The sequence below is a fragment of the Rutidosis leptorrhynchoides genome, chromosome 4 (genome assembly GCF_046630445.1).
Source record: "Rutidosis leptorrhynchoides isolate AG116_Rl617_1_P2 chromosome 4, CSIRO_AGI_Rlap_v1, whole genome shotgun sequence".
In the NCBI taxonomy this organism is placed as follows: Eukaryota; Viridiplantae; Streptophyta; class Magnoliopsida; order Asterales; family Asteraceae; genus Rutidosis; species Rutidosis leptorrhynchoides.
Genome location: NC_092336.1, coordinates 290,461,492 through 290,480,063, shown reverse-complemented (window position 1 = coordinate 290,480,063; position 18,572 = coordinate 290,461,492). Strand labels below are relative to the sequence as shown.

Genomic DNA, 18,572 nt, shown 5'->3' with positions numbered 1-18,572 from the left:
AAACATTAAATCATATCGAGAATTTGGTTCAAAATAAGTCGAAATTTTCCGGGTCGTCACAGTACCTACCCGTTAAAGAAATTTCGTCCCAAAATTTGAGTGAGGTCGTCATGGCTAACAATAAAAATGTTTTCATGATGTATATGAGTCGATAAATAGAGTTTTATCACCGTTGAATAATATGGATAAAACAATCCAATTACTCGAAGCGTAAGAGAGAAGTTATCGTAAAAGAGTGAAATGGAGAATAGAGATTCATCTTAACTCTTGACGTAGTAACGATTGATTTCCGGAATGATTTCCGGAATTTAAGGAATAGAAAATCTTCATAATCTAAATAAGATTTGATTCTTCGGGAATTAAGGAGATTAAGATCTAATTTAACTAAATGCGGTCATCTGCCTCGATTGCTCTGTCTGTTATTTCGCTATAAATTAACCACTTCTCATCCATTATTTTCATCACTCCTACATCTTCTTCCTCATTTCATACTTTCAAAAGATTGTGAAAATGTTTCATCCAGTTCTGATCCTTGATCTCATTTTGACTGTTACCACAATCATCCTTCTATTCCAACTTCCACCGGATGAATCTGTTTTACTTCTACTTCGCTCTTAGGGTAGTGGTTTTCATAATCCTTCCTTGCATTTGTCTTTCCATAATTATTGACATCTACGGTTAATGATCTCTTCTATTTGCTGTGATTTATACTCCTCTTTATATTTCGAAGCTTTATGTTATTGTTTTCTCTTCTCGACTTTGTGTGAGACAAGTAACGGTCTAGAATTCGTAGCTATGCATTTCGGAATGAACATAGTTAATGTTCTAAGAAAGAAATTGTAATGTCACGATCTTGATTTGTCAAATTACCAGAATTTAAAGGAAAATATAGAACTATCAAGAGAATATGTTCTTAATATGTTTAGAGATTAGATAGAATGTAAGAGTCGTGTAATATGGCACATGATGATGGTATGGTCTGTGAATCATCATGTTCCATTATAAACTCAGCATGACTTACTGTAATATAATCACGTTGATCAAGTGTCATTATATTATACTAACTCATGCTTCAATTCCCAACACTACTTCAAAAACATCCATTTTTTGAAATTTTTAGAATTTAGAAACTAAAATAGTTTCTTTTATGATGTAACACATATAGGACGAAGAGATAAATAATTTCGAATAATAATAGTTATGAAGATATATTCAGAAATATCAAAGATATTTATAATGAAAGATATGACGATATCTTAGAATTTCTAATATCGAAGAAGGATAAAGAAGATTTGTTCGTAAAGGTTTAGAGTCAGGAGCAAGGTATTCGTTAATGACTTCAGCAGATACTGAATCATTTGGATTCTTTGAAGGCATGTTTAGTCATTTGATTTGTCCACCGCCTCCTTCATGGTTTGCTCAATCTGTTTTCCATTCTGAGCTTTGCCAACTTTTACTGTTAAGGTCGTTTACAATTTTAGCTGCTTCATTCAGCTTTTTCAACATTCAGAGTATTGATTTATAGACTGAGTGCTTTTCAGAATTTCAGAATGGAAGATCATAACTCTAAGAGATAAATGTTATATGTATGCATATAACTGTCAATGTAGAAATGCTGCGAGATTCCAAATACTGATTGCTAATTCTCGGTAGTTGGTATGGCAATTATTGTTACAAGATGTGGATGAGTACATGATAAAGTTTCAATGAGTTTAATGATTTTTCGAAAGGTCAAAGATCAGTGAAGTTGTTGGTAAGTTTACTGCTAATGTCGCGAGATAAGAAAGGTTCCCCTGTAACAATGATGAAGGGGTAATTGTTATAATAAAGCTTATTCGAATGAAAAATTGAAGTTGATTTGCTGGAGGTGTGACAAAACTGGCTACTTTGAAAAGGAATTGCAAAGTTATTTTCGGTAATAATAATGTCAAAGGATCTAGCACAGTTTTGAATTCAAAGTATGGTTTTGTAAGATATGAAAATCTAATAGTGATATCTTCTGTTAAATCTTGACTCGGATTCTGATCTGTCAAAAATCAGAATGTGTAATTGAATTTGTATGAAAATGGTTGTTATGATTCTTATGGAAGACGTATATCGCTGTGAATGTAGTGAGTATAGTTAATGATTCTTGAATCAAAATTGAAGAATGTACAGTGTAGCATATTAATTGTGAACTTATATATTTCCCGAGTATTACCTACCCGTTAAAAATTTCACAAGTAATATTTTGTACAGAAGAATTTTACTACAGTCTTTATGAAAATATATATGTATATTTTCTTCAGATATAATACAGATTTAATGAGTTAATATATTATTAAACTCATTTGATTTCTGCTGGAACTAGAAATAAATAATCTCTAAAACATTAAAGATTACATAATCTTCGCGGTGTATTTCAGTAATGTAATTGATACTTCATTATCTATTTTTATTGATATTCCTCGGTGAATGATGTTGGTGCTCGTGGAATTCTTGTGAGTTTCGCAAGGTACGAATCATGTTTTCTGGAAAGTTTCGAGTACATCAAAGACGAAAGTGTAAAATCAAACATATAATTGAATAATACACTTGGTTTATTATGAAATGGAATTTATTGAATTGAAACCGAGATTGTAGTTAACGATGGCTAAGTTGTTGATGAAGGATGTACATTATAGCATATTAGTAATATGAATTTAACCGAGTAGTATCTACCCTTCTTCAATTCATACATAATAGATTAGTACGAAAAGTTTTATTTTGATCTCAAAATTCATATATATATATATATATATATATATATATATATATATATATATATATATATATATATATATATATATATATATATATATATATATATATATATATATAAGGGCATGATCAATGGGGAAGTAACCAATCGGGGGGAAGCGGTGGGAAGCAAAATAATTTTTTTTTTTGGTTTTTTTTGGAATTTTTTTTTTCCGGCATCAAGATCACACGAAAATATGAACATTTAGAAGAGACACTTCATGATGAATGTTATTATTTAGACGGGAAAACGATCGACAAAAATAATATTCAAGATAATATTGTTCGTGAAGAATATGAACGATTTTTTTTCATGTTTTGTGAAGTAAAATTTAGCCCGATTTAGAGTTTAGGGTTTAGGGCTTAGGGTTTAGGGTTTGGTGTTTTGGGTTTATTCCATAAACCCAAAACATCAAACCCTAAACCCTAAGCCCTAAACCTTAAACCTTAAACTCTAAACCGTTCGTGTTAAAAACTTAATCTAAATCCTAAATCTAAACCCTAAATTTCTAAACCCTAATATCTAAACCCTATAAACCCTAATATCTAAACCCTAATATCTAAACCCCAATAGCTAAAACCTCAACATACGCTCGAAAAACACGATAATTGTTATATATTACTTCTTCTAGCGTTTTTCCGCCAAAATAAAAACATTTATCACAAAGTGTCTCTACTAAATGTTCATATTTTCATCCCATCTATAATGTTCGTGAACAAAGTTTTTTCAAAAAATGAAAAAAAAGTTTTTGCTTCCCCCCGCTTCCCCCCGATTGGTTACTTCCCTCTTGATCCTACCACTATATATATATATATATATATATATATATATATATATATATATATATATATATATATATATATATATATATATATATATATATATATATATATATATATATAATATACATATAATTTCTTCAGGGGGAATGAGTTAGTACTTCATAACTCGTTGATACAATATACGCGTTGTTGATTTGTGATGATGTTGGTGATCATGGAATTGGCGGAACTTGTAGTGCTACTGGTTTTGTCGGTGTTGGCGATACTAACAGTACTGTTAATGCTGCTGGTAAAACAAGTCTAGCTTGTAAATCGTGCATCATTCCGGTCAGGGTTTCTACTCTTCCTTCTATCGTTTCAGTCAACTCATCTGATTTACGGTTACGGCTGGAATAGATAATCTCTAAGACTTTAGAGATTACATAATCGCCGCAGAATGTTTCTCCAATGAAGTTATGAATCAATACTTCATCGGTTATTGTTGTTGGAACTCCTTGGTATATATGGTGCGTATGACGTTGATGATCGAGGTACAGATTGTGATGTTGAGGTGTGGGATGCGGATGTTGTTGTTGGTGGTGGTAATGGTACTGTTGGTGTTGATGATGGTGATACTGTTGATGCTGGTGATGCTGCTGGTGCTTGTAACCTTTGCACCATATTTTCCAAAGCCACTACCCTAGCGCGAAGCTCGTTGACTTCTTCTATTACACCGGGGTGATTGTTGGTTCGGATGAGCGGATGAATAAAATCTAGAATTTGAGATAGTATATAATCGTGACGAGATACTCGGGAAATGGGAGAGAAAATGGTATTACGAATAGGTTCGCCAGTAAGTGCTTCAGGTTCTTCGCAAAGAGGGGAATGTGGTGGATGAAAGGGATCACCTTCTTCTTGTCTCCAATGATTAAGTAGATTACGAACCCATCCCCAATTCATCCAGAATAGGTGATGGCTAACTGGTTGATCCATTACGGTTACGCTGCTTTCAGAGCTCAGGTCGAATTCCATATCGGAATAGCTGTCGGAATCTGAGGAATTCGAACTAGATGCGGAATTCATCTTACACGGTTAGATAAAGGATTTTCGATATGAAATGATTTTTGGATATCGGATGATATTCTAATTACATAGAATACCTATATATAGTACAAGGGATCCCGCAAATTACGGAGGAACTTTCGAAAGCTGTCAGGCAAAGTTTACAGTAACAGATATGCTAAGATATGAATTTTGACTATATACTATTCATGCAATCAATGCAGTAAACCGTGTCTAGACTAAGAATGATAAGCAGGTAATTTCTAACAAAAAATGATAAGCAAAACTTTTGACATGCAGACACGGTCGAAGTCCAGACTTACTACTGCATCCTAACAGCTATCAGTTAGACACACTTATGCAAGACCTGGTTCGCTAGGACTAATGCTCTGATACCAACTGTGATGACCCGTCCAAATCCATATGGATGAATACATCATTCATGGATTTCACAGTGAGGTACTGACCTCTACATGATATGTTTTGTAAACGTTGCATTCTTTTGAAAAGGCACACCATAATTGAATATCAAATTCCAAGGTTTTTGACGTTTGATGATTTCTACATATAGACAATCACCAAAAATAATAGTTTACAATACTACATCCGTTGATAATGCAGTCAAAATAAGATACATGGTGATGATTTTGTGAATGCAACGTTTTCTCGAATAAAGCATGTATGACTCCATGCACATAGCTTGTATTACATATAAGTAAACAGCAGAAGACTTCTAGGAACCTAAGAATAAACATGCTTAAAAGTGTCAACACAAAGGTTGGTGAGTTCATAGTTTTAATGTTGCGCATAATCTATATGTAAAGGTGGATCACAAGATTTCAGTTGTTTCATCCAGAAACGTTTATCAAAATATTCTACAAGATTGAGCACCCTGGTAACTAAGATTTAACGTTATAATAAGTACCCCTGTTTTAACATACATGTAACCAACATGTACAATACACACAATCCAACGTATACTAATCTCAAATAGCATACGTCTGTTTTATAGTTCAGGTGATGTTATGCGAGGCGTATATGAAATAGCTTATATTTTACTAGGAAATACTATTAAATACGATACAATTTTACACAAGATATTTATTTATTTATAGAATGGATATACTTAAACCTTGCTACAACACTTATAGGCAGTGTACCTAATCGTACAGTAGTGTAGTTTTTAGTAAGTCCGGTTCGTTCCAAAGGGAAATCTTTTAAACAAAGCTTAACGTTATATTAGTTTTGATTTATAAAAATACAAATATATATATATAAGTAATATTATTATTATAAAAGGGGGTTTTTACCGTTTAATGACCGGTTTGTCGATTTTTAAAACTTTAGTCGCAGGTAAAACCTAATGTAAAATATTAAATAAATAAAAGACTTAATTTAAAGCTTAAAGTAAATAACGATAATGAAATTGCGATAAATAAAAGTGCGATAAAATAAAATTATGATAATTAAAGAGTACGAAAATTAAAAGTGCAATTAAATACAATGACAATAAATAAAAGTGCAATTAAATACAATAACAATAAATAAAAGTGCAATAATTAGAAGTGCAATTAAATATGAAAATAAAGGAATTATGCTTATTTAAACTTCCGTAATCATGATGTTTGACGTATTGATTTTAGTTTATTCCCATGGGTTAATTGTTCTTTGTCCTAGATTATTTAATATGTCCGTCTGGTTTTTGTCCATAACAGTCCATCAGTCATAAATATAAAGTGCAAGTATCCTCGTCAAATTATCCTTATATCCGAAGTCAAATATTCCAACTAATTGGGGACTTAAACTGTAACAAGGTTTTAATACTTTGTTAACAATTATGCCAAGTGTCCTTGTACATAATTCACCCCTGTTTTAATAATTCCATAGACTATTAATTCATCCCCTTGTCCGGTTAAATGAACGATTATTAGTACTTATAAATATCCCGCCCATCGTGTCCGATCGAGTGTATATGGTTATTTATAGGTACGTCCAATTGTAAATCTTTATATTAAAATTAACAAACTATCATTTAGTAAAACAAATATAAAGCCCATTAATAGCCCATAGTCTAATTTCCACAAGTGTCGTTCTTTTGTCCAAACCCCAATTATGGTACAAAGCCCAATTATCCAATTTTAATATTTTTAGTCCAACATCATGATTACTTCGACTTAAATAAGCATAATAATAATTTATCTACGAGACATTAATGTAAAAAGGTTGAACATAACTTACAATGATTAAAAATAGCGTAGCGTTACACGGACAGAATTTCGACTTACACCCTTACAACATTCGCTAACATACCCTTATTATTGAAAATTAAAATTAAAATTAAAATTATAATATAAATATATATATATATATATATATATATATATATATATATATATATATATATATATATATATATATATATATATATATATATATATATACATTGAGAGAGTTGGATGGAAGGATATATTAAACTGAACCAAACACGCGAATTTATAGGCCTGTGAGCTGAAAAAGGGGCTCATGCGATAGCATGAGTTTTGCTCCTCCAGCTCATGCGATCGCATGGCCAGCTGGGGAGGCTCACATGTCTTTGTTTTTTAGTTTGCCGACGGTTTATAAAAAATAATATAATATATAAATAATTATAAGAATTATTTAAATATTATATTTTATTTATGTGCATAGTTGACTTTTAATTTTTAGTCCGTTGCGTCGAGCGTTGAGAGTTGACTCTGGTCCCGATTCTGGATTTTCGAACGTCCTTGCGTACAATTTAATATCTTGTACTTTGTTTTTCGCGTCTTGTACTCTTGTAATTTTGAGACGTTTCTTATCAATAATTGGAACCTCTTTGATTGTATTTTGTACTTTTGAGCTTTTTGATCATTTGCGTCTTCAATTCGTCGAATCTGTCTTTTGTCTTCACCTTTTATTATTTAAACGAATATCACTTGTAAATAGAACAATTGCAACTAAAAGCTTGTCTTTCTTGAGGGATAATGCTATGAAATATATGTTCGTTTTTAGCATTATCAAATATTCCCACACTTGAGCGTTGCTTGTCCTCAAGCAATATAGTCTTGAAATATACTAGAATCACTTCTTTATTCTTCACACTTTGTACATCAGTGATTTCTTTACGGCGGTATAAACAATGGTAGTAACGATGTGGTTTACAGTCCCACATGACTATAAAAATTTAGATCCTTTAAGGAAATTGGATCTTTATGAAAACATTTGATCTTTTTGAAAATTCAATCTAGTTTTTACCCTAGATAAGTTTTCTGGAATAACCCTTCACCGGTGTTTGCAAATTCTTTTTGTGGGTTTGGTGGGTTTCAGATTTGAAAATTTTAGTTCAAAACTTGCGATTTTGTGTCACCCACTTGCTAACCTTGTATTGGGAAAGCAACACGTCTAGTATACTTGTTCCGTATATTACCTTTCGGTAAACTACCGTCCGGTTGTAAAGGAAAGCGTTGAACAACCAATTGTTAAGGCAACGTCCCCTGACATGCTTTTAATTATGGTCTATAACGTATTGGATGCAATTACTATCCTTTGTAGGAGCAATAGTAAAGCTCACCCTTATAATTTTCCGGTCTGGCACAAGGTCTTGTCTTTGACCATGCTATGCAATCACCGTTCTTACGGTTGACACCCGATTTGGTTCAGGTGACCTAATGAATTTTAGGTAAATTCCTAGGATTTTACGCTCAATGGTAATGAACGCATTGAAAATGGGTTTTCAGAAAATAAATCGGTTTTAATTTTGATCAAAATATTTTCTCGTTCAAGCTCGAGTTTAGATATCATTGAATTCCATGAGTTTGAATTCTCAATCTTTAAGGTCAATCTCTAGGATTGAGTAATATCAGTCTTAAAAGCTGATTTTTGATCTTTTAAGGAGATTATCCTTTTCTAGGGATCTGATTCATTAGTCTTATCAAGCTAATTTGCACGGCATCCTCCCCATTTTACGAGACAGATCCTCTCATGGTTAGGATAAGTCTGACCACTTGGCGACCCTGTTTGATGCTGAGGTCCGTGGATTTCCTGCTGATTTTAGAGATGACTTTTCTAGATTTTTCGTCAACCTACAGCTGGTCTGGACGACAACTTCATGACCTAAATCAAGAAGCGCGTTTCTTTTTTGGAAGACTTTATTTTCTTTTAATGATGGAATTGATTCATCGTGTAGATCCATCTTTCTTTCAAATATATTACAGTAAATCGGGAAAAATAGATTAGTTTAGTCCAAAGCAAAAGTATCTTCAGTTATTTGTTACAAAAATATGTGACTTATGTTTTAAATAACTTGGTAAATTTTCCCACACTTGGCTTTTTATTTTCTTTTATTTGCCTTTTTATTGTCCTCTATTCCATTTTAAATGAATTCTAACATTTTGGTTTGTTTCTCAATTTATGTCCTTTCCGAGGTAACAATAATTTCGCTGTTAACACCTAGTTTTATCGTTCATAAATATGTATAAACATGATTTTGAGTTCATTTAATTGAAAATTTTGAAAAATTTTACTAGAATTGGGTAGTCAGTATATAAGACTAGGGCTGTTCTTTATTATCAGAGAACACTAGATTCTAATACAACTACTGCGTTACTAGTATTTCTAATGGTAACCAAGTGTATAAGTTAAAAATTTTAAAAATCCGAAAGAATTTAACCCCTTCCCACACTTAAGATCTTGCAATGTCCTCATTTGCAAGAAATCAGTAACAATTTAAATTATTGTGGGTGATTAGCTGATAGTGTTCCAAATGAACATATATTTAGTAGCAATATCGTTCCAATATGTAAAGTTTTTAAATGTAATTTCCTTATTTTTAGTTGTAATAGTTAAATAAATAAGTGCGAAGACGAAAGACGCAAATCGCTCGAAAATGAAGATTTAAAGACAAAAACGAAGATTTGAAAGACCAAAAGGTCCAAAAAGCTCAAATGTACAAGATACAATTAAAAAGGTTCAAATTATTGATGAAGAACGTCTAAAAATGACAAGAGTACAAGTTACAAAACGCAAAGTACACGATATAAAATTGTACGAAAGGACGTTCGAAAATCCGGAACCGGGGCATGAACCAACTTTCAGCGCTCGACGCAACGGTGTAAAAATTACGAGTCAACTATGCACAAGAATAAAATATAATATTTAAATAATTTATAATAAGAATAATATTAAATAATAAAAAGTTGTTAATTGAGCATAGTTCAGGGGTCGTAAATGAAAATTCAATTTCTAATTTCGCCTATAAAAGGCTATGTAACGATCTATGTAACGAGTAAGAAAAGAAGAACTTTTTCTATCTTTTTTTTTATCTATATATCGATCAAATATCTATATCAATTATCAATATCTGTATTCTATATCTCTATCATAATGTTAACTTAATAAGATATAACAATAATCTTAATTTTAATTTTAAATTATGATAATAATAAGATTTATGATAGAGATCGTTTGAGTGTGTAAGTCGAAATTCTGTCCGTGTAACGCTACGCTATTTTTAATCATTGTAAGTTATGTTCAACCTTTTTACATTAATGTCTCGTAGCTAAGTTATTATTATGCTTATTTGAGCCGAAGTAATCGTGATGTTGGGCTAAAATATTAAGACGGGGTTATTGAACTTTGTACCATAATTAAGGTTTGGGCAAAAGACCGACACTTGTGGAAATTGGACTATTGACTATTAATAGATGGAGGGTATTGTCTAATTGAGTGACAACTCATTGGAGTCTGTCGAACCTATCTTCAAATTAATTAACCTAATAATTAATAATGATTATGGTTGTCCTATTTAGTGACGTTCATATGGAATCTGTTATAATCATTTAATTAATCAATTGGGTTGGGTAATTGATTATTCATTCTGATCAAGTGGATGAATTAATATTCATAAACTAATTAAAACAGGGGTGGATTACATACAGTGATAACTGGTGTAATTGTTGACAGAAGTGATAACTGCGTCACAGTTTAAATCCTTAATCAGTTGGAATATTTGACTTCGGGTATAAGGGTAATTTGACGAGGATACTCGCACTTTATATTTATGACCGATGGACTATTATGGACAAAAACCAGATAGATGTATCAAATAAACCAGGACAAAGGACAATTAACCCATGGTAATAAATTAAAATCAACACGTCAAACATCATGATTACGGAAGTTTAAATAAGCATAATTCTTTTATTGTATTTCTCATCGTATCTTTATTTACTGTCATTTTATTACTCGCAATTTTATTTACTGTCATGTTATTTATTGTCATTATTTTACGCACTTTAATTATCGTCATTTATCTTTGCGCTTAAAATATAGAATCGACAAACCGGTCATTAAACGGTAAAACCCCCCTTTTATAATAATATTACTACTTATATAATTATATATATTTTGTATAAATATAGTTATTAAAAATATAGTAAGTATCACCAGCTCCCTGTGGAACGAACCGGACTTACTAAAAACTACACTACTCTACGATTAGGTACACTGCCTATAGTGTTGTAGCAAGGTTTAGGTATATCCCATCCGTAAATTAATAAAACTTGTGTCATATTTTGTAGTATTTTGTATTAAAAATTTAATACTATTTTGTATACACCCCTACAACATCAAGTTTTTGGCGCCGCTGCCGGGGAGCACTAAAACGCTATATTTTTAATTTATATTTGCAAAAATATCAAAAAAAAAAAAAAAAAAAAAAAAAAACGTAAAAAAAAAAAAAAAAAAACAAAAACGTAAAAAAACCTAAAAAAAAAAAAAAAAAAACGTAAAAAAACGTAAAAAAAAAAAAAAAGTAAAAAAACGTAAAAAAAAAAAAAAAAACGTAAAAAAAAAAAAAAAAAAATTATAAAAAAAAATATATTTTTAAGATTTTGTCTTTATAAAAATTTTTTTTTTGTTTTATTACCTTTAGATTTTTAGACTATATTCGCAACTTTTAGTATTAAGTTTAGTTTTGCCATAGTTATTTTTACTTCTAGAATTTTTAGTTTTGCCGTAAAATCCCTTAAGTGCTTTTTCTTTAGACTAAGATTTAGGTGCCTTAAAATTTTGCGACGCTATTTTTCGTGCTACTTTCTTATTTTTATTTATCTTTCGACGCCGTTTACCTATGTATCAATTACAATTCCAATTAGTAATCTCTATTTGTAGTTTTAATTTTAAGATAGTGATAGTTATAAGGTTGGATTAACCGCGTGTTTACAAACCACTCTTCGTCTTTTTCATTTTTCGACACTTTTCGACGCGCAATCTTTTTCTCTCTTATTTCTCGCCATTCTAGTTTTTAGGACTTAGAATTTTTTCTACTTCTTCTCTAAATTTCTTAAAATTACGAAAATTTATTTTAAGTGGTTAAATTGATAGACATCAAAATTTTCTGGTTCGTAGTAATAGTTGGATTTGTACGTGGACCGGGTTATTGGAGCCAAACAGTACTCAATTATATTGAGACCAAACGAATCCTGCCCCTCTGCTGCATCTTTTGGCTATTCGAAACGTGGGCAAAATCAGAAAAGTCTATTAATTGGATAACTTATTATAATTTTTCTTTCCTTTTTAAAAACTAATAGGATATTCAGTGAATGCACCGAGCAAGACGTTCGCCGCCGGTCATACGTTCACCACCTGTAACTCGATCAAGACATCGTTTAACGAATATCGCCGCCGTTGATTTTTCTTTAGAATCGTCATCAAGTCGACCAAATCCTCAAACTCAAATTTCCGATAATCCAGTTTTTGAAACAAACCTCACAATTGAGAATCCGGGGAATATTCAGGAACGGTTCGTAGATCCTGAACCATTAAACTTTCCTCCGGAGCCACCAATCATTCAAACAGAGATTGTTGAGGAAAGAAACCATTAAATCAGAAACCTCTAGTGATTCAGATACAACACTTCCAATCATGGAAAATCTAGAACCTCTAAGTATGGAAGACCGAATGAGAGCTACACGCACGGGCCAAGGTCATGCCATTATTAAACCAGAAGTTAATGCTCCAGATTATGAAATCAAAGGACAAATTCTACACATGGTGACTAATCAATGCCAATTCAGTGGTGCGCCGAATGAAGACCCAAACGAACATCTTCGTACGTTTAATAGAATTTGTACACTATTCAAAATCCGAGAAGTGGAAGATGAGCAGATCTATCTCATGTTGTTTCCCTGGACTTTAAAGGGAGAAGCCAAAGATTGGTTAGAATCGTTACCTGAAGGGGCGATTGACACATGGGATGTTTTAGTTGAAAAATTTCTTAAACGATTCTTTCCGGCATCCAAAGCCGTGAGACTTCAAGGAGAAATTGTTACGTTCACGCAAAAGCCAAATGAAACATTATATGAGGCGTGGACAAGATTCGAAAGGATGTTGAGAGGATGTCCTCAACACGGTTTAGACACTTACCAAATAGTACAAATATTCTACCAAGGTGTCAACATTGCTACACGAAAAGACATCGACATAACAGCTGGTGGTTCCATTATGAAGAAAACCGCAACTGAAGCTTACAAAATTATTGATAACACAGCCTCCCACTCGCATGAGTGGCACCAAGAAAAAGATATTTTTCGTTCATCTAAAGTGGCTAGAGCCGATTCTAGCCATGACTTTGATTCCGTTTCAGCAAAAATAGATGCTTTCGAGAGACGAATGGAAAAGATGAATAAAGATATTCACGCAATACGAATCAATTGTGAGCAATGCGGTGGACCACACTTAATGAAAGACTGTCACATTGAACAAACGATGGAACAACGTGAGAATGTTGTCTACATGAACCAAAGGCTGGAAAATAGTTATCAGAATAATTATCAACCGCCAAGGCCAAACTTCAATCGAAATCAAAACATTCTTTACAATCCAAAAGGACCCGACAATAACTCGTATAACCAACAAGGTCCGAATAACCAACCAACTCAAAACAACACTTTCAATCAACAAAGACCTGGCTTGTATAAACCACCACAACAAACCGACGAGAAGAAGTAAAATCTGGAAGAAGTGGTATTTAAGCTAGTTGAATCTCAAACACAATTTATTGAAACTCAAACCCAAACGAATGAGAGGTTTGATCAGTCATTAAGAACTCAACAAGCTTCCATTTTGAATCTAGAAAAACACGTAGGTACTCTTGCTAGCATGATGAGTGAGAGGGAACAAGGAAAGCTACCGAGTAATCCTGAAGTAAATCCTCGGAATGAAAATGTTAATATGGTTTCAACAAATTCTGAAAAACCAGCATCAGAAGATGGGAAGGTTTTAGATGTAAGTAACAATGAAGAAGTTACACCACCACCACCACCCGAGTATGTAAAGCCAGTGGTGGCACCATACAGACCACCCATCCCGTTTCCAAGAAAAGGAGTTGAGTATGAGCAAGTAATAGGTAATAAAGTTTGTGATACCTCTGGAAAGAAGAAGAAAAAGAATAAGAAAGTACAAGAAACAAAAGCCGTAGAAGTAAACCCGGTGAAGACAGTTCCACCAAAACCTCCTCCTAGGATAGGTGATCCGGGTGAATTTATTGTTCCTTGTCTACTTAGTGATTGTGTCATGTATGATGCACTAGCAGATTTAGGTGCAAGTGTAAGTGTTATGCCTCTTTCATTATATAAGAGATTAGGAGTAGGTAAGTTAAGTCCAACGGATATGAGTGTTCGACTCTTTGATCAAACCATTAAACACCCAGTTGGAATTGTTGACAACCTACCCGTTCAAGTAGGCAATTTAACCTTTCTAGTCGAATTCATTGTCATTAACATAGAAGAGGACCCAAACATTCCTCTAATTTTAGGTCGACCATTCTTAGCGTCCACCAAGGCGTTATTTGATGTAGGAAATGGTAGAATGACACTTAGTAGTGGTGACAAATCGATCACCTTTATGATTCGAAAGACTAAATCTCCACCAACTAAAATCGTTGAACCAGCAAAAACGATTGGTAAGAACCATGTTGTTTTACCAACTCCAACGGTAATACTTAGCAATAATGAAACGCCTAAGTGTGGGGAAAATGAAGTAACACCTAATGATGACATGATAACAAAGAACCCCGTTGTTGATACGAAATTAAATGATCCCGTTATTAATAGTTCAATGAAGAAACTTATTAAACGGATTCGCGATGCTAAAACCAAGGGGAACTTTAAGTTATGTAACCGGTTAGTATCCAATCTATCACCTAAAGAAAAGGAGAAACTAGTTGAAATTGTGGATATTACACAGGAATCCGACCAATGGCTTAAAGAAAAAGTCACGGATATGCAAGTTGATTATGGACCAAGAGAAATTAACGATGAAGTTAATCACAATTTTGACACCACGGCTACCTAAGTGTGAGGAGATTCAAATATTCTAAAAAGAAAATGCTGTTTAGAGTTAGTTGTTCTGTTCTCGTATAGTTCCGAGAATGGAATCCGATTGGTCTTTTCCGCTAGCAGACACTAAAGAACTAGTTTTCTCCCCCCATTCTGATTTTTTTTTTATTTTGTAGGTTTTATATGAAATTAATATGCTTTTTAAATTTAAGTTTTGTGTGAATTTAAAAACAAAATTTACTTTATTTCATTAAGTAAAAAAATGATTTCTAAAATTCGTCGTGAGTTGAAGATTAGGTAGTTGAGCCGAAATTGCTTTACCCGAGGGCGGGATGACAAATTTTGTTATCATTATTTTTAATTTTATTGATTTAAAGTATGCCAAAAAAATATTAAATATTATAAATTTTTGAAAGTAGGGTAATATACCAAACTTCAAAAATATGTATATGTATGTTTGTATTTTATAATGTACAAAACAGGGTAAAACAGCGCACTTTCAAAGACTAACATTAAGTTCAGCAAAAGATACTAATTTTGACGATAAGACGCAAAATATCAAATGTGAAATAACAACAATATGTTTGCAAACTCGGTATTTTTAATCACTTTTCTACACTAATCACCCTCATGAATTTAAATTTAGTCTGATTTCATGCAAATGAGGGCATTGCATGATCTCAAGTGTGGGGAAGGGTTATAAATTCTCTCGGGTTTATACTTGGCTTATTTTCTAAATATTATGAAAATTTTAAAATTTTTTAACTAAATGAATTCAAAATCATGTTTATACATATTTATGAACGATAAAACTAGGTGTTAATGCCGAAATTATCGTTACCTCGGAAAGGACATAAATTGAGAAACACCCTAAAACGATTGAATTCATTTAAAATGGAATAAAGGAGAATAAAAAAAGCAAAGAAAGAAACTAAGTGTGGGGAGAATGTACCAAGTTATTCAATTAAAAACTATCTATCACATGTTTCTGTAAAGTTATTGCAGGTACTTTTGTTTTGGACGATTTTAATCAGTTTTACCCGATTTACTGTAAGAAAGATGGATCTACACGATGAATCAATTCCATCATTAAAAGGAAGTAAAGTCTTCCGAAAAAGACACACGCTTCTTGATTTAGGTCAAAAAGTTGTCGTCTAGACCAGCTGTAGGTTGACGAAAAATCTAGAAAAGTCATCTCTAAAATCAGCAGGAAATCCACGGACCTCAGCATCAAACAGGGTCACCAAGTGGTCAGATTTATCCTAACCATGAGAAGGATTTATCTCATACAATGGGGAGGCACCGTGCAAATTAGCTTGATAAGACTAATGAATCAGATCCCCAGAAAGGATAATCTCCTTAAAGATTAAAAATCAGCTTTTAAGACTGATATTACTCAATCCTTGAGAATTGACCTTAAAGATTGAGAATTCAAACTCATGGAATTCAATGATATCTAAACTCGAGCTTGAACGAGAAAATATTTTGATCAAAAATACAAACCGATTTGTTTTCTGAAAACCCATTTTCAATGCGTTCATTACCATTGAACGTAAAATCCTAGGAATTCACCTGGAATTCATTAGGTCACCTGAACCAAATCGGGTGTCAACCGTAAGAACGGTGGTTGCATAGCATGGTCGGAGACAGGACCTTATGCCAGACCGAAAAATCATAGGATGATCTTTACTATCGCTCCTACCAAGGATAGTTTTAGCATCCGACACGTTAAAAGACCATAATCATCTGCATGTCACGGGACATTGCCCTAACAGTTTCTTGTTCATCGCTTTCCTTTACAACCGGACGGTAGTTTACCGAAAGGTAATATACGGAACAAGTAAATTGGATGTGTGCTTTCCGATACCGGGATAGCAGTGGATTACACGAACCTAAATGTTTTTAGCCAAAATATTGATCCACAAATATATTTTGCAACACCGATGGTGGGTCAAATCAGAAAACTTGTCTAGGGTAAAATCTAGCTTGAATTTTTAAAAGATCAAATGTTTTCATAAAGATCCAATTTCCTAAAGGATCTACATTTTTATAGTCATGTGGGACTGTAAACCGCCTTTCAAATGTGCACTTTGCTTTGGAAACCGAAAGTAAATCGGCTATTTGATTGCAAGTGTCGTTGACCTAAACCCGAGGCAACTATAAAAGACACACCCACCTTTAACCATCATTACTGTCATTGTTTATACCGCTATATCAAAATCACTGATGTACAAAATGTGATGAATAAAAAAGTGATTCATGTATGTTTTTATTTCAAGTTCTGTATTGCTTGAGGACAAGCAACGCTCAAGTGTGGGTATATTTGATAGTGTTCCAAATGAACATATATTTAGTAGCAATATCGTTCCAATATGTAAAGTTTTTAAATGTAATTTCCTTATTTTTAGTTGTAATAGTTAAATAAATAAGTGCGAAGACGAAATACGCAAATCGCTCGAAAATGAAGATTTAAAGACAAAAACGAAGATTTGAAAGACCAAAAGGTCCAAAAAGCTCAAATGTACAAGATACAATTAAAAAGGTTCAAATTATTGATGAAGAACGTCTAAAAATGACAAGAGTACAAGTTACAAAACGCAAAGTACACGATATAAAATTGTACGAAAGGACGTTCGAAAATTCAGAACCGGGGCATGAACCAACTTTCAGTGCTCGACGCAACGGTGTAAAAATTACGAGTCAACTATGCACAAGAATAAAATATAATATTTAAATAATTCATAATAAGAATAATATTAAATAATAAAAAGTTGTTAATTGAGCATAGTTCAGGGGTCGTAAATGAAAATTCAATTTCTAATTTCGCCTATAAAAGGCTATGTAACGATCTATGTAACGAGTAAGAAAAGAAGAACTTTTTCTATCTTTTTTTTTATCTATATATCGATCAAATATCTATATCAATTATCAATATCTATATTCTATATCTCTATCATAATGTTAACTTAATAAGATATAACAATAATCTTAATTTTAATTTTAAATTATGATAATAATAAGATTTATGATAGAGATCGTTTGAGTGTGTAAGTCGAAATTCTGTCCGTGTAACGCTACGCTATTTTTAATCATTGTAAGTTATGTTCAACCTTTTTACATTAATGTCTCGTAGCTAAGTTATTATTATGCTTATTTGAGTCGAAGTAATCGTGATGTTGGGCTAAAATATTAAGACGGGGTTATTGAACTTTGTACCATAATTAAGGTTTGGGCAAAAGACCGACACTTGTGGAAATTGGACTATTGACTATTAATAGATGGGGGGTATTGTCTAATTGAGTGACAACTCATTGGAGTCTGTCGAACCTATCTTCAAATTAATTAACCTAATAATTAATAATGATTATGGTTGTCCTATTTAGTGACGTTCATATGGAATCTGTTATAATCATTTAATTAATCAATTGGGTTGGGTAATTGATTATTCATTCTGATCAAGTGGATGAATTAATATTCATAAACTAATTAAAACAGGGGTGGATTACATACAGTGATAACTGGTGTAATTGTTGACAGAAGTGATAACTGCGTCACAGTTTAAATCCTTAATCAGTTGGAATATTTGACTTCGGGTATAAGGGTAATTTGACGAGG

The 18,572-nt window shown here is 32.5% G+C and overlaps 1 non-coding gene across 1 annotated transcript; it reads right to left on the bottom strand.

Moving 5' to 3' along the window:
* Nucleotides 1–12,927: 12,927 nt before the first annotated feature.
* Nucleotides 12,928–13,034, bottom strand: LOC139845996 (small nucleolar RNA R71). The gene has a single exon (XR_011758745.1). It is a non-coding gene; the product is annotated as a small nucleolar RNA R71 (small nucleolar RNA).
* Nucleotides 13,035–18,572: the final 5,538 nt, after the last annotated feature.